Source organism: Medicago sativa, chromosome 2 (genome assembly GCF_051527215.1).
Source record: "Medicago sativa cultivar Bolivia chromosome 2, Bolivia_mono, whole genome shotgun sequence".
Taxonomy (NCBI): Eukaryota; Viridiplantae; Streptophyta; class Magnoliopsida; order Fabales; family Fabaceae; genus Medicago; species Medicago sativa.
The window spans coordinates 9,543,114-9,568,466 of record NC_140750.1 but is presented as its reverse complement, the minus strand read 5'-3'; the positions used below and the strand labels follow the sequence as shown (position 1 = coordinate 9,568,466).

At 37.9% G+C, this 25,353-nt stretch overlaps 1 pseudogene; it reads left to right on the top strand.

The window, feature by feature from the left end:
* The first annotated feature begins 11,833 nt into the window (after positions 1-11,833).
* LOC146944329 (uncharacterized) lies at positions 11,834-14,743 on the top strand (annotated as a pseudogene).
* The last annotated feature ends 10,610 nt before the right edge of the window (positions 14,744-25,353 follow it).

Here is a 25,353-nt window from a genome sequence, read left to right as displayed (position 1 = left end):
GTCTATTGGATTCGAAAACACAAACAAAGGATTAGTGGAGCTTGCAACGGTCATTTCAAAGGTGTTTGAAGGTGCGTGTTTGCAATTTGGACGAAAGCGTTGACATTGTACTTTGTACGAATTGTACAACCACGTTCTCCACTACTCTGTTTTGTGTCTGCACTTCAAGACAAGAAAACAGCTCCAGAATACGGTCTCGCCTGCATAGATGTTCCTTTGGATAAGGAATGGATTTCAAATTTGTTCTTCATAGGACAACAACCAAATCAGGCAAAAGATCATTGGTGAAAGATCAAGCTTCAACAACGACTCTTTGGTGTGCTGGCAATTTCACAACGTCTCTTTCACACCTCTATATAAAGGAGTGAAGACCTAGAGAATTGGTAATGCAAGAACGCTGAACGAAAGACTCACAAGATTTTCACAAGTACCAAACCTCTGCTGAAATTGTTCTGCATTCACTTAGAATTTCTGTGTCTCAAAGTCATATCTTAGAAATTCTTAAGTCCATTGAGTCTGTATCTGATTTGTATTGTGAGCACCTCTGATTGTATATCAAGTGTTCAACCTTAAACAATTTTCTGTGTAATTTTGTTTAGTTAGGAAGTCTCTTGCAGTTGTGCTTGAGCAGGAAGTCTCTTGATTGTGTTCTTGAGCAAAGGAAGTCTCTTGCTTGTGTGCTTGAGCATTGGAAGTCTCTTGCTTGTGTGCTTGAGCATTGGAAGTCTCTTGCTTGTGTGCTTGAGCATTTGTAATCAGATATTACTCATAGTGAAATCTCCTTGGAAGTGCAAGGGGGACTGGACTACTTCCGGATTGTGGAAGGAACCAGTATAATTGCTTTGTGTCGTTCTTCTTCTCTCTCTCTGTTTTATTCCGCTGCATTTAGATTCTGATCATCACTTCAGAAGCTGTCTCACTTAGCTTCTGATCAGTGTATTCAGTTATTTAGAGAAACGAAGAATTTTTCAAAACACAATTCAACCCCCCTTCTTGTGTTTTTCTCACCTTCAATTGGTATCTAGAGCCTTGGTCTGTTGTGTATCACTTAACCGTGCAACAGTCAAAGATCTGAGAAAAACATGACTACTCCTCCTCCTGATGGTGATACTAGCTATAAAAATGTCTCACATGATTATAGTGATAGTAAGAAAACCAGTGTTGGAAAAGTTCCAAAGTTCAATGGAGATGCTGAAGAGTTCTCTTGGTGGAAGACCAATTTTTACAGTTACATCATGAGCCTAGATGAAGAATTGTGGGATATTCTGGAAGACGGCGTTGGTGGTTTAGTCCTTGATGAAGAAGGAGCTGCTGTGGATAGAAAGAAACATGCTCCAGAACTGAGGAAACTTTACAAGAAGCATCATATTATCAGAGGAGCTCTTGTCACTGCCATACCCAAAGCAGAATACATGAAGATGAGTGACAAATCCACTGCTAAAGCTATGTTTGCTTCTCTCTGTTCAAATTATGAAGGGAGCAAGAAGGTCAAAGAAGCAAAGGCTCTCCTGCTTGTACATCAGTATGAGTTATTCAAAATGAAGGATGATGAAACTATTGAGGAGATGTACTCAAGGTTTCAAACCTTAGTTTCTGGTCTACAGATTCTAAAGAAGAGCTATGTTGCTTCTGATCATGTAAGCAAGATACTCAGAAGCTTACCTGCCAGATGGAGACCAAAAGTGACTGCCATTGAGGAAGCTAAAGATTTAAACACTTTAAGTGTCGAAGATCTTGTTAGTTCTCTCAAAGTTCATGAGTTAAGTCTTAATGAACATGAGTCTACTAAGAAGAGTAAATCAATAGCTCTTCCATCCAAAGGCAAGTCATCAAAAGCTCTCAAAGTGGTTGAATCTGAAGAGGAAGAACAGTCAAGTTCAGACTCTGAACCAGATGCTGCTGAAATGGCCATGCTCTCAAACAGACTTCAATATCTGGCCAAGAAGAACAGAAAGTTTCTCTCCAGAAGGGGTAACTCCAGAAGCTCAAGGAAAGAAGATCAGAAGGGATGCTTCAACTGTAAGAAGCCAGGTCACTTCATTGCTGAATGCCCTGATCTTCAAAGAGAAAAGTCAAAGGACAAGTCAAAAAGGTCTACCTTCAAACCAAGCAAACTCAAGAAGCAGATTAAGCAGAGTTTAATGGCAACCTGGGATGATTTGGGTAGTGAATCTGGATCTGATAAAGAGGAAGCTGATGAAGATGCAAAGGTAGCTGTTGGGTTGGTAGCAACAGCAACTTCAGAAGCTGGATCAGATTCAGACTCAGAAGATGAAAATGAGGTATATTCCAAAATTCCCAGAGATGAACTTGTTGAGTCACTTAAAGAACTTCTTACACATTTTGAAGTAAGAACCAATGAGTTGAAGGATTTAAAAGAAAAATATGCTGATTTGGTACAACAGCAAAAATCAACTCTATTGGATCTGAAAGCTTCTGAACAGGGACTTAGGGGCTTTGACTTCATGTGTAAAACATATGAAGACCAGCTCAGGTTCTTATGTCAGAAGCTACAAGAAAAGTGTAATGAAAAACCTTTAAGTAATCATGAAATTGCTCTTGAAGACTTCATTATATCTGGCATTGACAGAAGCAGAGTGGCTTCTATGATTTATAGCATTTACAAGAACAATGGCAGAGGAATTGGCTTTCCAGAAGTGAAACTGGAGAAAACCAATCTAAAGTCTTGTTGTGAATGCATCAAGGAAGGTCTGAAAACATTCTTTGTACCAGAAGGGGCTGAGTTGGAAACTGTTGTTCAATCAGAACCTGAAGCTTCTAGTTCTAAGGCTAAGATTACTTCAAAGCCAAAGAACTCTAAGTCAAAGGCTATGATCAAATCTGATTCCAAAACTTCAAAGGTTAGGATCCTGAAAAGATCAGAACCTATTCCTCAGAGTCTGGTGAAACCAAAATCTGGGGTTCTGAAGTCTAAGTTTCAGAAGAAGACAGTTACTGCTTCTGAAGTACCAAAACCTAAGGTGATGGCTAATCAGAAGCAACCCAACTCACAGCACAAGGTACAAGAAGTGAAGAGTAAAGCCTTAAGTACTAACCTTCCAGGACCCATAGAACAATGGGTACCTAAATCTAAAAATGTCAATAATGCAGGTATGTCTAAGAGCAGTGCCAAAGCAAAGATCATGGTACCTAGACAGCGGTTGCTCAAGACACATGACAGGAGACAAGTCCATGTTCCTCAGCCTAACAATGAAAGAGGGAGGAAATGTGAAATTTGGAGGCAACCAGTCAGGCAGGATCATAGGTACAGGAACTATTGGTAATTCCTCTACCTCAATTAATAATGTATGGTTGGTAGATGGTCTTGAACATAACCTTTTGAGCATAAGTCAATTTTGTGATAATGGTTATGATGTGCTTTTTGAAAAACCCAACTGTACAGTAATCAACAAGAAAGACAAATCCATTGTGTTCAAGGGAAAGAGAGTTGACAATGTCTATAAAATCAATTTTTCTGAACTGGCTGATCAGAAGGTGATCTGCCTACTATCAGTGAATGATAAGAAATGGATGTGGCACAGAAGGTTGGGACATGCTAACTGGAGGTTAATCTCTAAGCTTAGTAAGTTACAACTTGTGAAAGGGCTACCAGACATTGACTATCATTCAGATGCACTTTGTGGTGCATGTCAGAGAGGGAAAATTGTGAAATCATCTTTTAAAACCAAAGACATTGTCTCAACCTCAAGACCTTTAGAATTACTCCATATTGATTTATTTGGACCAGTGAGTACTGCATCCTTATATGGAAGTAGATATGGATTAGTCATTGTTGATGATTACAGCAGATGGACTTGGGTGAAATTCATAAAGAGTAAAGATGTTGCGTGTGATGTATTCAGTAGCTTCTGCACTCAAATTCAATCTGAAAAAGAATCAAAAATTTTGAAAGTCAGAAGTGATCATGGTGGAGAATTTGAAAATGAGCCATTTGAAGCTTTTTGTGAAAAACATGGAATTTTCCATGAATTCTCTTCTCCTAGAACACCACAACAAAATGGAGTTGTAGAGAGAAAGAATAGAACTTTACAAGAAATGGCCAGAACCATGATTCATGAAAATAATTTACCAAAACATTTTTGGGCAGAAGCAGTGAATACAGCATGCTATGTTCAAAACAGGATCTATATTAGACCTATTTTGGAGAAAACAGCATATGAACTCTTTAAAGGAAGAAAACCCAGTATCTCTTACTTTCATCAATTTGGGTGTACTTGTTACATTCTGAACAACAAGCTCTACCTAAAGAAATTTGATGCCAAGGCCCAAAGAGGAATCTTTTTAGGTTACTCTGAAAGGTCAAAGGCATACAGAGTGTATAATTCAGAAACACTCTGTGTTGAAGAATCTATGCACGTTAAATTTGATGACAAGGAGCTTGAAGATAAAACTTCAAAGCAGGGTGAAAGTTTTGCAGAGATACAGGTTCCTGAAGCTACTCCAGAACCTGATCAGATAGCTGAGTCTGAAGATAGTCCAGAAGCTGAACCCACATCAGAAGCGCAAGATGAAACTGCTTCTGATGAAGCACAAGATGGCTCACATCAAGAAGATCCTCCCAGAAACACATTCAAACACAAGTCTTCACATCCTGAGGAGCTAATCATTGGAAACAAAGATAGTCCAAGAAGAACAAGATCACATTTCAGACAAGAAGAGTCAATGATTGGACTAATCTCAATGATTGAACCTACAACAGTTGATGAAGCACTTTCAGATGATGGATGGATCCTAGCTATGCAAGAAGAGTTGAATCAATTTCAAAGAAATGATGTGTGGGATCTGGTACCCAAACCTCAGCACAAGAACATTATTGGAACAAAATGGGTATTCAGAAACAAGCTGAATGAGCAAGGTGAAGTAACAAGAAACAAAGCCAGACTTGTTGCACAAGGGTATAGTCAACAAGAAGGCATTGATTACACTGAAACGTTTGCTCCAGTTGCAAGATTGGAAGCAATCAGGTTACTTCTTTCCTATGCAGTTAATCATGGCATAATATTATATCAGATGGATGTCAAGAGTGCATTTCTCAATGGTGTCATAGAAGAAGAAGTGTATGTTAAGCAACCTCCTGGATTTGAGGATATTAAATATCCTGACCATGTTTTTAAACTGAAGAAATCACTATATGGCTTGAAACAAGCTCCCAGAGCTTGGTATGATAGACTAAGTAATTTCTTAATCAAAAATGATTTTAAGAGAGGACAGGTTGACACTACACTCTTCAGAAGGACCCTTGGGAAAGATATTCTTGTTGTGCAAATATATGTTGATGATATAATATTTGGTTCTACTAATGCATCTCTTTGCAAGGAATTTTCTGAGTTAATGCAGGATGAATTTGAAATGAGCATGATGGGAGAGCTGAAGTTCTTCCTTGGCATTCAAATCAATCAATGCAAAGATGGAGTCTATGTTCATCAATCAAAGTACACAAAGGAGCTTCTGAAGAAGTTCAAACTTGAAGATTGTAAAGTGATGAACACTCCAATGCATCCTACGTGCAACCTGAGCAAAGAAGATGAAGGAGCTAAAGTAGATCAGAAGCTGTATAGAGGTATGATTGGTTCTTTGTTATACCTCACTGCATCTAGGCCAGATATTTTATTCAGTGTATGCTTGTGTGCAAGATTCCAATCAGATCCTAGAGAATCTCATATGACTGCTGTCAAGAGAATCTTCAGGTATTTGAAGGGAACAACTAATCTTGGACTCCTTTATAGGAAATCCTTAGATTATAAGCTAATTGGATTCTGTGATGCTGATTATGCTGGTGATAGGATTGAAAGAAAATCAACCAGTGGCAATTGTCAATTTCTGGGTGATAATCTTATATCCTGGGCTAGCAAAAGACAAACAACTATTGCTATGTCTACAGCAGAAGCAGAATACATTTCAGCTGCAAGTTGTTGTACACAACTACTTTGGATGAAACATCAGTTGGAAGATTATCAGATAACTGCTAACAGTATTCCCATTTATTGTGATAATACTGCTGCTATTTGTTTGTCTAAAAATCCAATTTTGCATTCAAGAGCTAAGCACATTGAAATCAAACACCATTTTATCAGAGATTATGTTCAAAAAGGAATTTTAGATATACAATTCATTGATACTGAAAATCAATGGGCTGATATATTTACTAAGCCTTTAACTGTTGAAAGATTTGATTTTATAAAGAAAAATTTGAACATGCACTTCGTGTCTGATTAAATGTTTGCTTGCTCCTGAATAGGATTTTAGGTTCTGAAGTTAGTTCAGAAGCAGTAGTCCATCAGAAGCTCTTTATTGAGGTTCTGAGGAAAACTCGCTTCTGATGATGACATCAGCATCTGAAGTCCAGAAGCTGGATTTGTTGCTTCTGAATAGTTGAATAAGTGGAAACGTTGGGAGTTACTTGTTAAAGTAACTTCTGGCCCACTAACTTGGTAGTTACTCTGTGAACTTCTTACGTGGCCTGTATGTGTTGGTGTATAACTAAAAAGGGCAATGATGATTTAAAAGCTTTGAAAGTACTTTTCACGCGCCCCCAATTTTGTCATTAATGTTATGTTTGTTTGTCTCTTTTGAATTGCAATCGTTTTACTTCTAACACTTTGTCAATTCACACACTACTCACTCACAACAAACACATTTGCTCTCAAACCGTTTGCGAAGTAAGCGCATTCTCTCAACCTTAGAACCCTAAAATCTTCATCTTCTTCAAATCTTCGTCAATCATCAAATGGCATCATCAAGCTCAAAAGTTTCAGAATCTACTTCAAACAAGCAAAGCGTATCAGAATCTGGGTCCATCTACAAAGAAAAGACTATGGATATTCCATGGGAATCCTTGATAGTCCAAATAGAGTCATCAGTGGATTTTACTTCACTCAAGAAGTACGAAGTAAACATGGAAGGCTTAATAGAAACACAGGAGCTGTCTGAGTATTTCAGAATGCTAAATGGGCCAACATATGTGAATTTGGTCAAGGACTTTTGGTTAAAAGCTGAAGTGTACAATGAAAAGCCTGCAAAAGTTGTAAGCAAACAAGCTGGGTCAAAGAAAGGGAAAATGGTCATGGATATGAATCCTACATCATTTGACAACTTAGAAATAAGGTCTGAAGTGATGGGCATTCCTATAACCATCACTGAGGAAGTTATAGCTAAAGCTTGTAGAAGGCATGCAGAAGGAAGATTCCAAGAAATAGTCAGGAAGGAAGATGTCCTGCTACAAGGTTACTACAACACTCTTTTGGGTGGGAAGAAGGATGCAAAGCCTTCTGAAATGGAGATTCACAACAGGATGTTGGTGAAATTCAGTAATGATTGCTTCTTTCAAAGAGCAGGAGGATCTGACCAACCCAACAATCAACAGAAGCTAGCAATCTACTTCATGGCTATTTTGGAAAAGATAAACTTCCCAAGATATGTAATGGATCATCTCTGCTGGGCCATAAATGAAAGCACTATCAGAGGAAGAAAACAAGTACCCTATGGAAGATTACTGTCTGAAATCTTTTATCAAGGAAGGGTGCTGGAGTTCTTAAAAAGGACAAGGAGTGCTTCTGATAGATGTTTCGAAGTCTCTACTGCTGAAAGGACTATCAGTAGCAGGAGCTTATGCTCTATGAAGTTCATCAAAGAAGCCCCTAAAGATGAAAAGTGGTTAGAGATGACAACTGCTGAAACTGAGATAATCAGGGACTTTCCTCCCATCGTTAAGGAAAGTGACTCTGATTTCCTAGTTCAATCAGTAGCTGAGTATGTCCTGGAAGAAGATGCAAGCACTCAGGAGGAAGCTGTTCCTGCTAAAGTAAAGAAGGTAAAGAGTGCCACTGCATCAGAAGCAATTACTGATAAGGGCAAGCAAAAGAAGGATGTCAAAAGAAAGAGGGGGAAAGCTGAAACAGTTTATCACAAGGAAAAACTGGATGAAGCTTTGGATGAAATAGAAAAGGAGGAAGTTGAGCCCAAGCTGAAGAAGAAAAAGGCACCTGTTGATATAAAAAGCTCTATGGTTGAGCTGACTCCTGCCAAGGCCAGAATGGCTAAGGAATTTGCTGCTTTTAAGTTATCAGAGTTACAGGAGAAGAAGAGAATTAGGGCTGCTTCTATTCCCATAAAAAGAAGCAAGGACAGATCAGAGTCAGTCATCACAGAAGAGCATCTGAATAAAGCTCTTGATGGGATAAAGGCAAATGAGCACAAGAAGAAGGCATCTGAACTAACCTTCACTCCAATGGTTGAAGTAACTTCTGATATGGAGAAAGAAGCTGATGGGCAAGCTGTTCAGATGCTAGCTGAATTAAAAAGGAAAGAAGCTCAATACAATTTGGAGAGGGATCAAAGGCTCAAGGCTTCAGGACTGGAGAATTGTGATGAATTTTTCAAGAAAGTGGCTGTTAAAGCTTCAGAAGCGGTTCTGAAAGCACCTAGTACTATCACTTCTGAAGCTGGCCCTGCAGATCAGGTAATCCAGATTCCAGTCACCTCCATCCCCACTTCACCCTCTTCACCATTAGCACCTGAACCAATAGAAGACACTTCTGTCTTAGACAATCTTGCTCTCCACTACTCAGGTGAGTTACCCATAGACAAAGCCTCAGAAAAAGCCTCTGAAGCAACTCCAGAAGCAGCTGCTTCTGAAAATGTTGTTTCAGAAAACCCTCATCAACAAACACCTGAACCACAAAAACCCACAACACCCCCACAATCACCAATAGCCATCACTGACCCCCAACTCAACACTCAAACATCAACTTCACCACAACAACCACCATCTGAAACTGAATTTCAACCTTTACCTGAACACTCTCCTGAACCAACTCCCATGGATGTTGACATCTCCCTAGTCAATGTTCAAGCCTCAACCTCCACCACACACATTGATTCTGACCAGCCCTCATCTTCTAACACACAAACACACCTTACCATTCCAGTTCCTAACCCTATTCAAGACTTAGAAATCAGTGATTCTGATCTTGAAATCCTTGAACATCCACCCACAAACATCCTGGAATCTGGATATATCAATTCTGAGCTTCTGACAATCCTTAGTAAATTGCTTAATCTTGTGGATCAACGAAGGACAATTGATCTCACAAGTGCATATGAAGACTCCTGGGCATCACTTCAGAACCGGGCAACTGAGCTAATTGAAAGCTTAAGGGCTAAGTGCATCAGAAGCAAGGAAGCTTCTGTCAGGAAGTTAATGGAGCATCTGAATCAGAGTCTCAGAGTAAGAAGTTCTACACTGCTCCTGGCAAACCAGCCTTTCTTCTTAGAAACGGATTACTTGACCAGAGAAGCAAGGTTGTGTAAGCTTCTGAAGAAACAGATGGCACAGCAGCAGCAAGAAGCTAAGGAAAGGGAACAGGCTCTTCTCCAGAGGCAACAACAGCTTGAAGAACTGTTGCAGAAGAAGATTGAAGAAATGGAGGAGATGAAGAAACAACATCAAACCAACACTTAGTTGCACACCCTTGTGTTTTTCTTTTTGTTTGTTGTTTGTTTTGAATTCCTAGTCCTTGCTTCTGAAACCATTCTGTTTTAATTCTCTTTGCTTCTGAATGCTTACTGATTCTGACTGTTTAGCTGCTTCTGACAATTGAATATACATGATTTTTGCTCTGATTTATTTAGTTCATTGCTTAGTATACTCTCTCACGTTTGAGTTTTTCTCATATCTTTTTGTCTTTTGTGCTTAGATTTATTTTAATTTTTTTTTTGATAATGACAAAAGGGGGAGTATATGTGACAAGTATTTAAAGGCTCTGAGCCCCATTAATGGCATTTGAAATTTTTGAAAAACTTCTATCTTTTTACCTTATTGGTATAAGCTATGAATGAACGAAGGAGTATCAAAATTCAAGTAAAGTTAATTGAACCATTCTTCTTATCTATAAGTAAATTCTTTCAATGATTCAATTTTGCTTTTAAGCTCTGATAATAATTATTGCGCGCAAAATGAATTTAATTAACCTGGATAGAACTTAGGGGGAGCTTACAAACCTCACCTTAAAGACTATCAGACTCAGGGGGAGTTTGAGCTTACAAACCTCAGATTCTGAGCTTACAAACCTCAGAACCCCAAAGTCAACTTGTTAATTAGATTAACAACAATTGATCAATTTTAAATACTTTTGTTTGTCATCATCAAAAAGGGGGAGATTGTTGGAACAAAATGTGTTTAACAATAAACCTTAAAGAGTTTTGATGATAACAAGGTATTAAAAATTGTAAATTGGATTAGCTAATATTTGTTCAAGTGTACAGGACCATAATTATAAAGTTACATCATCATTGGTTCTGAATGAGCAAATAAAGAGCTATGGAAACAACAAAGATTTGAAGCTTGGACGCTCCTGAAGGCAACTTGCTCCTGAAGAAAAAGCGCTCCTGAAGTCAAGCTGCTCCTGAAGAAATAGCGCTCCTGAAGAATAGTGCTCCTGAAGACAAGAGGTCCAGAAGTCACATCATCAGAAGCTGCATCATCAGAAAGCTGCAGAAGTCATCTCATCAGAAGCTGCATCATCAGAAGCTGCCTCATCAGAAGCCATTTCACCAGAAGCTGAATATCAACTGGATTTGCAAAGAATCAAGTATTGAAGAATCATCAATGCAAAAGCTGTCTATTGGATTCGAAAACACAAACAAAGGATTAGTGGAGCTTGCAACGGTCATTTCAAAGGTGTTTGAAGGTGCGTGTTTGCAATTTGGACGAAAGCGTTGACATTGTACTTTGTACGAATTGTACAACCACGTTCTCCACTACTCTGTTTTGTGTCTGCACTTCAAGACAAGAAAACAGCTCCAGAATACGGTCTCGCCTGCATAGATGTTCCTTTGGATAAGGAATGGATTTCAAATTTGTTCTTCATAGGACAACAACCAAATCAGGCAAAAGATCATTGGTGAAAGATCAAGCTTCAACAACGACTCTTTGGTGTGCTGGCAATTTCACAACGTCTCTTTCACACCTCTATATAAAGGAGTGAAGACCTAGAGAATTGGTAATGCAAGAACGCTGAACGAAAGACTCACAAGATTTTCACAAGTACCAAACCTCTGCTGAAATTGTTCTGCATTCACTTAGAATTTCTGTGTCTCAAAGTCATATCTTAGAAATTCTTAAGTCCATTGAGTCTGTATCTGATTTGTATTGTGAGCACCTCTGATTGTATATCAAGTGTTCAACCTTAAACAATTTTCTGTGTAATTTTGTTTAGTTAGGAAGTCTCTTGCAGTTGTGCTTGAGCAGGAAGTCTCTTGATTGTGTTCTTGAGCAAAGGAAGTCTCTTGCTTGTGTGCTTGAGCATTGGAAGTCTCTTGCTTGTGTGCTTGAGCATTGGAAGTCTCTTGCTTGTGTGCTTGAGCATTTGTAATCAGATATTACTCATAGTGAAATCTCCTTGGAAGTGCAAGGGGGACTGGACTACTTCCGGATTGTGGAAGGAACCAGTATAATTGCTTTGTGTCGTTCTTCTTCTCTCTCTCTGTTTTATTCCGCTGCATTTAGATTCTGATCATCACTTTAGAAGCTGTCTCACTTAGCTTCTGATCAGTGTATTCAGTTATTTAGAGAAACGAAGAATTTTTCAAAACACAATTCAACCCCCCTTCTTGTGTTTTTCTCACCTTCAACGCGGAGAGAGAAAGAGAAATGGATAGAGACAAGACACGTGGCGCGTTTCGATTGGCTGCTTGAATTTTTATCATCTTAATATTTTGGACTCAATTATTTCATTGCAAATATTTTTTTTTTATCAAAATTCGTGATTTTTTTCCTCTATAAATAGAGACTTGGATCATTTGATTTGGACACATAAAAAAAAACCAAGTTTTTCACTCTCTTAATCTTATTATTAGCTTTTCTTTTGAAGTTTTAGTCTTTATTTAGTGAAATGGATCCCAATAACAATCAATTCAACACCCAAAATTCTTCTGATTACCCATTTAGCTACCAAAATCCCAACAATTATCAACACCCAAATCAATTTCCCAACCAACATCCTCAAAACCCAAATCAATTTCCCAACCAACATCCTCAAAACATGCCTAATTTTGGTTTTGCCTCAAATTTCAATCACCCATCCTCTGTTCCAAACAACTTTAATCCATATTATAGATCTATGATGGGATATCCATCTCAAACACCCCCATTTAATGGTTATATGCCAATGGTGAACGAAAATTTTCAGAGTGTTGGTGAATATCCTGAATTTTCATCACAAATAAATCGTGATGGAATGACAAGAGCTAATGAAGTCACTCCAATTCCAGAGGATAACCTCCTCAGAGCAAGAAAAACCAGCAACCATCATGGAACACTGAACAAAATTTGGTGTTAACTAGTGGGTGGATAAAATATGGAACATGCAGTGTTGTCGGGAGAAACCAGACAAGTGAAGCATATTGGGGTAAAATTGCTGAGTATTGTAATGAGCATTGCTCATTCGATTCCCCGTGCGATGTAGTTGCATGCCAAAACCGTTTTAATTATATGAGCAAATTAATAAATAAATGGGTTGGTGCTTATGAAGGCGCTAAGCGTTTGCAAGGAAGCGGTTGGTGAGAAGATGATGTTTTAGTAAAAGCGCATGAATTATATGCATGTGGGAAGTATGTTCAATTTACTTTAAAGGAAGAATGGCACACTCTCCGTGATCAACCACATTATGGTAGTCAAGTAGGAGGAAATGTTGGCTCAGGAAGTAGTGGATCTAAGAGATCTCACGAGGACTCTGTAGGATCTAGTGCTCATCCAATGGGTAGCGAGGCAGCTAAAAAAAAGGTAAAAAGAAAAGCAAGGACGATACCTTGGAGAAGGTGGAAAAGGAGTGCGTTCAAATCAAAGAATTAAAGGAGCAAGAGATTGAACAATTGAAAGAGTTAACCTTGGTGAAACAACAAAAAAACAAGTTGATGAAAGAAAAGACTGAAGCTAAGAAAATGAAAATGTATCTAAAGTTAAGTTCCGAAGAGCATCTTGATGACCGGAAGAAAGAGCTGTTGGGAAAGTTGGAGCGTGAGCTGTTTGAAAATTAATTTCAATCAAATATTTGTTTGTATTCAATCAAAATTATCAGTGTTGTCTAGTCCCCAGTGTTTGCTTTAATAATTATCAGTGTTGTCTAGTCCTCAGTGTTTGCTTTAATAATTGTTTGTGTTGTCTAGTCCCTAGTGTTTGCTTTAATAATTATCAGTGACTTTTATTTCATATACTATTTGAAGGTCTTCCTCCATTCGTTGGAATGTGTGCCCACTGTTTAATAAAATTATACTACCCGTGACTTTAATAATTATTGCCCACTGTTTGCTTTAATACAATACAATAACTTATTTCGAATCCGTCAGTGTCCACCACACAATGTACTTATATGTAGGGACTCATATCTACTTCCAATATCACAAATCTCATTCATATCTACTTCCAATATCACCAAAAACTATCAATGGATCCTTTTGATATCGAAGCCTACAAACAAAAACGTGATATTGAAGACACTTATATCGTCAACCGATTTATTCAGCATCGAAAAAAAATAGAGGAAGGTGGTGGATCTCGTAGTAGAAAATATTTAAATAGAGATCATGCAGCGGCAAACCAAAGACTAATTGACGACTACTTTTCCAATGAGCCTACATATGACGATGCAATGTTTCGTCGTCGGTACCGGATGCAAAAACACGTTTTCCTTCGAATCGTTGGCGACCTTTCAAGTAGTGATAACTACTTCACCCAGCGAGTTGATGCCGCCAACAAAGAAGGTATATCACCCTTAGCAAAATGTACCACAACAATGCGAATGTTAGCATATGGTGTGACGGTAGATGCGGTCGATGAATACATCAAAATAGGAGGTACTACAACATTGGAGTGCTTATGTAGATTATGTAAAGGAATCATACGATTGTATGAGCAAGTGTACCTGAGAGCACCAACCCAAGATGACTTTCAAAGAATACTACATGTTAGTGAAATGCGGGGGTTCCCAGGGATGATCGAGAGTATTGACTGCATGCATTGGGAGTGAAAAAATTGTCCTAAAGCATGGGAAGGTCAATTTACCTGGGGGATAAGGGAACCACCACAGTTATTCTTGAAGCAGTTGCATATCATGATCTATGGATCTGACATACCTTTTTTGGATGTCCAGGAACGTTGAACGATATAAACGTTCTAGACCGGTCACCGGTGTTTGATGATATGGAACAGGGAAAGGCTCCAAGGGTGAATTTCTTTGTGAATCAACGTCCTTATGATATGGCATACTATCTAGCTGATGGTATCTACCCTTCTTATCCAACTTTTGTCAAATCGATTAGACTTCCTCAAAGTGAACCCGATAAGTTATTTGCAAAACATCAGGAGGCATGTCGGAAGGACATCGAACGTGCATTTGGAGTGCTTCAAGCTCAATTTAAAATCATCCGTGAACCAGCTCGCTTGTGGGACATAGCCGATTTGGGTATCATCATGAGGTCATGCATCATATTACATAATATGATTGTTGAGGATGAACGAGATACATATGCTCAACGTTTGACCGATTTTGAGCAATATGAGGGAAGTGGATCTAGTACAGCGCAACCATACTCGACCGAGGTGTTACCCACTTTTGCAAATCATGTGCGTGCTAGATCCGAGTTGCGTGATTCAAATGTTCATCACGAATTGCAAGCAGATCTAGTGAAGCACGTATGGACAAAGTTTGGAATGTTTCGTGATTGAAGATGATTTATATCGTACTAAATAAATTACTTGTGTGTTGTGTGCTTGTTTGTTGTCTTGCATTTTAAGCTATTTGTGTGTCACGTGCTTAGTTTGTTGTATTGCATTTTAAGTTAAGAAAATAAAAATAAATTATTTAAATAAATTTTGTTTTTACAAAAAACAAAAAAAAATTGTTAAGTGTTTTTTTATTTTAATTTAATTATAATCGATAATTGTAATTTTATGTAATTATAAAAACAAAAATATAAAATTAAATAAGAATAAAAAATAAAAGGTGGTGGGGTGGAGTGTTGAATGAAAAAATCATTGGAGAGGGTAAAAGTTGAATGTGTGTTGAATTAAGAGAGAGAAAATGATGTGGAGTGTTGGGAATTGATAAAGTGGGTGTTGAGGGTTGTTGAATGTTTATAACCATTGTAAATGGTCTAATATTTTGTCTTTGTTTGTGGTGTTGACTTTAACCGAAGGTGGGTTAGGATTAAAAGACGTATTATTTTTACGCACACTTTTCCTATCTGAGCCTATTGACTTGGTCTGTGAAGCCTATGTATCTGGATCGTGAGAGTCAACATCTTCCTAGAGTGGAGGTGATCGTTTTGTTGGATGTAGTACAATATGTTTATCATTCTTCGATGCACCTTTTGTATTGAATTTTATTGGAGGTGGACACATAAAGGTTATCTACAGTAAAACAAACTTGCCAAACTACCGTTTAATATGCACCTTTATGTAGTAATCAACATCTCTGAACCAAGCCTACATTGTATAATCCGAACTCAACCAGTACAAATTAGTTGACATGTTTGAAAGGAAAACACATAGAAATCGAATGAAGAATGTTTTACAGTCACATTACCTTTTGTATTCCGACGAAAATGGTGTTTATGACGTCCCTTGATGACCAGATTGCTACTCCAAATCACGTTTTTGTCAAATATGAGGTGTTTTTGGAGGCCCATATAGTGTTTGATGAAAAAAGTGGCGAACTTTTGTTAGATTCTTGGCAAACCAATATATATGGAGATTTCAGATTATATAATTCGAAATGTCTCCCACCTTCAAGAATTTTTTTGATTATATAATTCGAACTGTGATATTTCCAATACATGGGTTTGCCTGTTTAGAGAAAATGAAAAAATCAACATGTCAGATTATATAATCCGAGCAAAGAGTATTTTTGAAAAAATATAGGGTGCACGAGAAACACATGGGGTGAGAAAAGTAATAGTCACAAAAAATTGTATTGTGGTGTTTTGGTCTTTGATTTGAGATGGATAATGACCCATTTAAGTGTTTGGTAGGTCTTGGCGTTTTATTTTGGTAAAGCTTTGTTACTCCCACCCCTATTTTTGATATTTCCACCAACTCCGTGTTTTCATAAAAAGTTCTTATGTTAAAAAACATAGTTATATTCCTGTATCTTTTTAGACCATGCGATTCGCTAAAAATTAGGTCTCCAAAATAAACAAATTATAAGGTAAAATATTTCTATAGTTTTTTTTTTGTTGAAGAAGATAAACTAGCCCACCCAAATCGACATCGGGGAAAATCGAACCCGAGACCTTGAAGAGAGGAACACAATCTCAGATCCCAAAATATTTTAATTTTAAAATCACTCAAAACTCCAATAACAAGTCTCAATACCTATTGAAAGTCGAAGTTTACATTTCTTCTCATTCTAACCAATGAGACAATGACTTGATCCATACCATTAAAAAAAGAAGAGAAAGACAATAATGATATGTGCCTCAAAAGTGAACTCGCATCTGTTTTCCTTTACTTTTGTCAAACCAACATCAGCTAGGTTCTCTTCTCATTCATGAGAGCAAAGATGATCATTAGTTTCTTCATCCAAAAAAGCGACATTAGTATTTTGAGTGATTTTCAAATGTTAATCTACCATAGACCATTTATTAAAGTGGTTTATCATTAAACCAGTATGATAAATATTATTTTTTATTGTTCAAACATTCTAATATTTAAATGTATAAACGGTTGAGACATTCACATTTATGTTTTTTTTTTTTTTGAATAACAGAAACATTATATTAAACGGAACTCATGCCTATATCTTTTTGGATATAGGTAACAATGTTAGGAGGGAAATAATGGTCCCAATCTTTGTTAGGCTCAATAGCCGCCCATCTAGCAGCATGGTGGGCCACTTCATTGCCTGTTCTCCTAACCCACTGGAGTGAAACAGAGTTCATCTCCTCTAAAAGAGCTATACAATTGTGTGTTATCCTACCCCAGTAGCCCCTAGTATTCCTCCTATTACAAATGGTGTTTACAATCATCTGAGAGTCAGACTCAATAATAACTTTGGACAACTGTTTCGAGTGGACCCATTGCAGCGCAACTAAAATACCCCAGGCTTCAGCTTCCTGAGCGTTCCTTAATTGATCAGCAGTTCTGGTCCCCATCACAACGGGGCTTCCATCGTCCCGACGAAGGACAAAACCTATCCCCCAACGGCCATCACCGAGTAGGTGAGCATCCACGTTGAGTTTTAGTTCATCCTTCCCCGGGGGACTCCAGCCAATGTTGCGACGGTTTAAGACCAGATGATTAGGAGGAACCCTTTCAAAGTGAGTTTTGCTGCTGAGCTGTGACTCTAAGATAATATTATCGGCCTTCTGAAGTGCTTCAAGGACGGATATGTTTCGGTTTTGAAACACCAAGGCATTCCTAGCATGCCAGATAGAGTATATGATGGACGTAATACGTTGAGTAGTTTCGTTGTCGTTCCTATTAATCATGTGCCGCAGCCATTCAGTGAAACTTTTAGAGCTTCCATCATGGGGCTTTATGGTGAGACAAGAGCAGAACCATACCTGTTGTGCCCAAACACAGTTCATGAAGACATGGTCAATAGTTTCATTGTGGTTTTGACATCTGGGACATAAAGGGTCACATAAAACACCTTTCTTAAACAAATTCTCCCTCACAGGGATTCCCTGGTGAAGAATTCGCCAAACCAGAACTGCATGTTTAGGTAGGGTATCGAGGTTCCAAAGCTTGTGCCAAGTTTCATCTTTAGCAATTTGACTACAGGTTGAAATAGCAGCTGATTGGGCTTTCCATTCTTGAATAGATTGATATCCAGATTTGACAGTATAGATTCCATTGCTAGTTCCCTTCCACGTGAGCTCGTCTGTAGCATTCGGGTGAGTGAGGGGAATAGACATGATCTGATCTGCTTCAAAGGGTAGCATAATATGTTGAATTAAATTGACATTCCAAGCTCTGCGGTCGTCAGTCATGAGATCCTTAACCACAGCTAGGTTCGAATCAGCAGGCTTAGTGCTCCAAAGTCGCATACCATTTTGGTGTTCAATCCAGTTATCATCCCAAATTCTGGTATTTTCCCCATTACCAATTGTCCAGAAGCAGCCTTTAGTTAGGACCCATCTACTTTGGAGAATACTACGCCATGTAAAGCTCATCCTACTAGTTGCTTTTGCTTCGAAGAAAGACGTTTTGGGAAAGTATTTCGCTTTAAACACTCTAGCAATCAAGGAGTTTGGGTTGGTGACAATTCTCCATCCTTGCTTTGCCAACAATGCCAGATTGAAATCTCTAAGATCTTTAAAGCCCATTCCTCCATTCACTTTATTTTTACAGAGTGTGCTCCACTTTACCCAGTGGATTTTACCTTTATCTGTGTTACTTCCCCACCAGAACCGACAAACCATCTTTTCCAGCTGTCTGCAAAATCCCTTTGGTAGGAGAAAACCACTCATAACATAGGTTGGAATTGCTTGCGCGACTGCTTTTATAAGAGTACTTCTACCAGCAAAAGATAAGTTTTTCTCTTTCCACCCTTTTAGCTTCTTCATGATTCTGTCTTGGATAAATTCAAACACCTGCCGTTTATTGTTTCCGACGTAGGTAGGTAGGCCCAAGTACTTAGAAAAACGCTCCACAGTAACCATTTGAAGGATATGGCTGATGGCGGTTCTGGTATTCGAGGGAGTTTTATTGCTAAAAATAACCTCAGATTTATCCAAATTAACTTTCTGCCCAGACGCGCTTTGATATAAGTTTATGATGTTCTGAATATTAAGAGCTTCTTCTATATTGGCTTTACAAAAGAAGAGACTATCATCTGCGAAGAGCAGGTGCGTAATTTCAGGGGCAGAATTTGCAATTTTTACCCCATGAATCAAGTTGTTCTGAGAGGCTTTAGTGATCAACCCTGAAAGGACATCAGCACAGATAATGAAGAGGTAAGGGGAGAGGGGGTCTCCTTGCCGGAGGCCCCGTTGAGGGAAAAAATCCTTAGAAGGATTCCCATTTATTAAAATTGAGAACCTCACAGTAGATACACACCGCATAATAGTGTTGATGATCTTGGAGGGGAAGCCCATAGCCTTCATAGTTTCCTCAAGGAACTTCCATTCTACCCTATCGTAAGCCTTGGCCATGTCGGTTTTTATTCCCATAAAGCCTTTGTTTCTGGATGTAGTAGAGAGGTAATGGAAGACATCAAAAGCTACTAAGGAGTTATCAGTGATGAGTCTGCCTGGTAAAAAGGCACTTTGGTTGACACTAATAATATCGGCGAGGATAGGTTTCAGCCTATTGGATATAGTTTTTGTGATAATCTTCAGGGTTACATTACATAAGGATATGGGGCGAAACTGATTAGGAGAGGAGGGGTTATTGCTTTTGGGGATCAGACAAATGTTGGTAGCATTAAGAGGGGTGGGGTCACCATTGTTGTTAAGAATTTCCAAAGCTGCCGATATAACATCTTTTCCAACGATGTCCCAGTTTTTTTGATAGAATAGGGCAGGTAGGCCATCAGGGCCGGGTGCCGCCAGGCTCTTCATGCTTCGTACAGCTTCATAGACTTCTTCACCGGTGAAAGGCTTGTTTAAAAATTCAAACATCTCTTCTGTAACTCTATCCTGGACAACCTCCACAGCTTCCTTCATTCTATCACAAGGTTGACTAGTAAATAAATCTGTAAAATAAGAGATGAAACAGTCCTCAATTTGATCATGATCACTAACAAGTACACCTTCCCCATTATGAATGGACTCAATGTGATTCTTCCGCTTTCGTTGGGTAGCCTTTTGATGAAAAAACTTCGTGTTTCTGTCTCCATGCTGCATCCATAGAGCTCTAGAGCGTTGCTGCCACCACAATTCCTCATTCTCCAACAGTTCATCCAATTCCTTAGTCTTAGATTTAATTTTATTCATCCCATTAATTGTACCGCTATCTTTGATCAACTCTTGGAGGTCGGTTTGAACCTGCTTAATCCTTTTAGGAATGATTCCAAATCTTTTGCTTCCCCATTCATGGAGCTTGCTCAGTGTGAGTTGGAGTTTGGTGTCAATGTTACCAGAGCTAGCGGCCCAAGCATTCTTAGTTACCAGCTTGTTTGCGTCATCCGTAAGCCAAAATTGTTCAAATTTCTTAGTTTTCTTCGGGTACCTCCTGCATAAAGTGTTAGTAGAAAAAACAAGCATTATAGGGCAATGATCAGAACCATATCTAAGAAGGTGATAGTTTTTGTAATTTGGAAAGGAGTTAATCCAATCACTATTAGCAAGGAACCTATCAATCCTAGATTTGATATGGTGCTGATCCTCCTGGTTATTAGCCCAAGTGAAAGGGTCCCCCACAAAACCAAGATCAGTTAAGTCACAAGTATTAATAGTGTCCCTAAAGCTAGCAGTAATATTATGATTCAGGGGGTTCCCACCTGCCTTTTCATTGTGATTTAAAATGATGTTAAAGTCTCCAAAAAGCAACCAATTAGAATGATGATTATAATCAGCAAGATTAGAAATAAGATCACAAGTAAGAAACTTGTTATGATGTTGAGGGTAACCATAAATACCAGTAGCCCTCCAAAGGGATTGAGTAGCAATATCAGTAATTACAGCATCGATATAGTTAAAATCAAAACCTTTTATTTCAACAGTAATAGTGTTAGGATTCCAACAAAGAGCGGGGCCACCAGACTTACCTCCACCAGAGGTGGAACAATCAATGATTATTGACTCACTAAGATCCCTACACTTTGAAAGCAAACTAAAATTCTTCCTATTTTTCCTAGTTTCCATTAAGAACACAAGATCCGGATTATTATCAGAGATCAGCCTATGGAAGGCCCTAACTGTCTCAGGGTTACCTACCCCTCGACAGTTCCACGAGATGACCTTCATGGGCTCCGGCCAGCCAGATTTTCCTGGCCTGCCCTAGCTGCCTCTTCCATTGAGAGGACTTCAAGTTTCTGCTTCTTTGCTTCGGTGTAGTACCCTGTTCGAACCATGGTTGTATTTGCTGCCATACCTGCTGTAAATTCCACCATTGTTACATTCTCTTCTTTCCTAATGTTCTCCGTGATCTGGCCGGCTGGTGTCTCAATAGAAGATTTTGCATAGGGTCTCTTCAGTAGGTTTTCTTCCTGGTTTGTGTTGGTGTTTTGCAATTTCAGATCAGCTAGTTGGCGTAGCATTTCTTCTGGGACTGGGGGACTATACTGACCAAAATTCTTAGACTGAGATGGGTTGCTGTAAAACTTTCTATCCTTTGGATCCATTATCCTTCTTCCATATTGGGAGGACCTCATCCACGGTCCCAATGGTGCAGCATCACCCCTGTTCAGCGGAGGGTTTTGACATAATTTCTCTCCATGACCAATGAGGCCACATTGAAAACAGAACAAAGGAAGGTTTTCGTATCGGAAGTCCACCCACGTATTACCATCAATGGGATTTCCCACGTGAATTCCAGTTGACAAAGGGTTATTGACATTAAGTTCCACTCTTATTTTAACAATGACGTTCTTACCAGGGTACTCGTACAATTCTGATGCAACAACCTTTCCCATTAGGGCTCCTAGGCTCTCTCCCATAAGTTTCGTCTTGCAATGCGCAGGTAAACCCCATAGCTGAACCCAGACTGGAACACTTTCGAAATCAAGAGACAGAGGATCCACTTTCCTATCCCAAGGCTTCACTACCAACCAAGAGTTTCTGAAAGTCCAGGGATTACCTTGTAAGATCCTGTCATGATCGATCTTCTTGTCCACAAAGAATTGGAGAATTTTCCCCTCAATTTCTTGAATGCGTAGCCTTGCTGGAGCGCCCCAAATACTGTCCAATCCATTCTGAATAGTACTCACATGGATCGTTTTTTCCGAAATAAGCTTTCCCAGAATGCTATTGTTGCAGAGATTCAAACCTTCTTGGACAAGATTTTCAGGATAGATGAAGAAACCGGGTATCAGAGTAGGGCTGGTAGGATTATGAGTTTGCTGATTCATAGGTGTAGCAGGTCCAGCACTTCTTGAGCCTGAAGCTGAATCTTCTCTTGTTGGGGGAATGATTCTTGGTGGGGTAAACAGAATCGGTTGAACCCCATAGCTGATTGGGGATTTTGCTGATTGATTGACCATATGGGTATTCACAGTTAGTGTTTGGGGACAATTATTGGTGCAGGTGAGAGGTTCCTTTTGATTTGGATGATGAGGAATCATAGAATCGATAGATTGGGAGGGTTTCATAGTGGGTGATCAAGAAAACACAGTAGATGAAGATAGGGGTTTGGGAGGGGGTTAGGTGGGAGAGAAGAAAAGAAAAGAAAAGAAATTATAGAGAAAATCAAAGCTCATCCACAAGGGAGACAACTACAAAAAACTGGGGAAAAACTCATCTGTGATTGAAAACAAAGGTTGGACAGCGATGAAGATTTGAAGGAGGAAAAAGGTTCTGATCCAAATCGTTTCTACCCTAACATTCACATTATGCTTGTACTCTCTTTCCATTCACATTTATGTTATGTCTTGAGGAAACCTAGTTTTTGAAAGGAAAAAACACACAGCAGCATCTCAATCCTCAACCACATATATTATACCTTCCGGATCATTGATTGTAAAAAGTTTTTACAATTAAATTTGTGAACAATCAAATATGCTAATGTGTAATTCTAACAGATGAATTGTTTTTGTATTAAAAGGAGAGATGAATTGTCAAAATGATTATTTGGTCAGAGAAAATTATTTTAATTTTGATGATGTCGAAAATGAAACATAATTTCAAATTTTTTAATCTAAAGAAAATACATTAAATTAAAAATGGAAATACATAAAACTGAGAGACAAAAATCTGACCCAGTAAACAAAAAAGAGCAACCCTAAAGGATGATACAAGTAAAATAGATATTAAAGGACATACCATGGAGGATAATAGCATAACCAATTAGCAAAATAACGTACATCCGAGCACAATTCAGCGAATCCAATTACAAACGTGAAACCAAGGTGCAGAAAAATGTTTTTATTTCACTGTTAACTAATATAAATATTTTATTTTCATTTTTCTTGGTTTTTTGTTGCAACAGAACGGGAAATTGAAGCACGTATCTACGATTAATTAGTTTACATATGGTTATGATGATTAATTAGTTTACCAAAGAAAGTGAAAGGAAAGATTGTAAGAGGAAAGATTGTTAAAGGAAAGAAAGTATGAGGAAAGTGAATGGAAAGTGAGATGATTTGTTAGGTTGTTTGATTATAGTGAAAGTGAATAGAAAGTGGAAGGAAAGAATAAACTATATTTTGTAAATGACATGTATACCCTTTTATAAAAATGATATATACACACATGTATTATACAATTTTAATTTAATATAACAAATTATTTTAATAACATATGTACCAATAATGTGTGTCTATATATATATATATATATATATATATATATAGGGTTTTGTTACAAGCCACCCTTTGGTGGTGTCTTTTAACAAGTCACACCTTAATGTGTGATTTTCACTTTTTAGCTATAACTTTGCTAAAAGACACCTTCATAAAAGTAAGTTGGTGTCTTTTCGCAAATGCTCATAGAGTAACTTGATAAAAGACACATTCATAAAAGGTGTCTTCTATCATAACCCATATATATATATATATATATATATATATATATATATATATATATATATATATAAATATAAATCATCTGCCACTTAATACTTTTAGGTACCGAAAGATATATAGCTATTATTAGTAAAAAAATAATAATTATATATCAAAACTCAATTAATATATTATAAACAAGATGATGGGTGGGTTTTATATTAAAATGAATATGCATATATATATTTTTAGAATGAATGCATACATGTATATAATATGCACAAAAAAATTGACGATATAAAATAGAAATAAAACAATAGCGTAGCCTAATTTTTATTATCAGGATGGATAGGATAACAAAGTTGGAATCCTTGCGATGTCAAAATCAAATTAATTGGTAGTAAAAAAACTGTGTAAAAGAAAGTTTTCAAAAGTGAGGGATGTTTAGTAAATTACACAAAAATGGATGGCAGCTCAAGCATTCTGCGCATCTTAGAGGGGAAAGTTTTTTTATGTGGGACCCACCCAAAGAAAACTTTCTTTCCTCTCTGACAGTGCAACCAAACAATGGAAACACGAATTTTGATGAACTTTCTTTCCTTCCTGCTTTCTTTCCATTCACCTTCCATGGAACCAAACAATGCCTAAAGGATGATACAAGTAAAATAGATATTAAAGGACATACCATGGAGTAGGGCTGGAAATGAGCCGAGTCGAGTCGAACTCGTCTGAGCTCGACTCGACTCGATAAGAATGGACTCGGCTCGAAACTCGGCTCGAGTTCGATGCGAACCTTTTTTTTAGCTCGAGTTCGGCTCTTTTAAAGTTCACGAACAACTCGGTTCGGCTCGTTAGGTTCGTTTTCCCGAGTAACATAATTCAAAAGTTTTTTTTTTTGTTTTTGTCAAAATGTATATCTTAACCTTTTAATTTAATTTTTTTATAAAAACAAAATAGTATTAAACTATTTACCAGAAGGAAAAGAGCATGCGCAGAAGTAAAAGAGCATGCACACACCTTATAGTTACCACTGTTGTGCCGCCTACACTAATGTGCTTCTATTTATAACTACTCGTCCTCGCTAGTTTGTGTAAATTTACCGATGTGGGACAAATTACAGTATACATATGTGTGGTTATAAGCCTAAGCTTGCACTAGTTTATTATTAGCTTCTTCTTTTTTCTCTCGCTTTTCTTATTTTTTATTTTTTAAGGACCTCTTTACTTATAATTAGTATACATATAATTTTAGTATCTTGTAATTAATTAAATATATATGTGTATATATTATCGAGTCAGCTCATGAACCAACCGAGTCGGACTATATATAGTTTAAGTTCGGCTCATTTATTTAACGAACTTAATTTTTAGCTCAAGTTCAGCTCATTTGGTTCATGAACCAAGTTTAACGAGTTAATTGTCGAATCGAGTTCCGAACTATTGTCGAGTTGGTTCGGTTCATTGCCAGCCCTACCATGGAGGATAATAGCATAACCAATTAGCAAAATAACGTACATCCGAGCACAATTCAGCGAATCCAATTACAAACTTGAAACCAAGGTGCAGAAAAATGTTTTTATTTCACTGTTAACTAATATAAATATTTTATTTTCATTTTTCTTGGTTTTTTGTTGCAACAGAACGGGAAATTGAAGCACGTATCTACGATTAATTAGTTTACATATGGTTATGATGATATAAAGCTGTATAATACTTTTTTTTGGTGGTGGCTG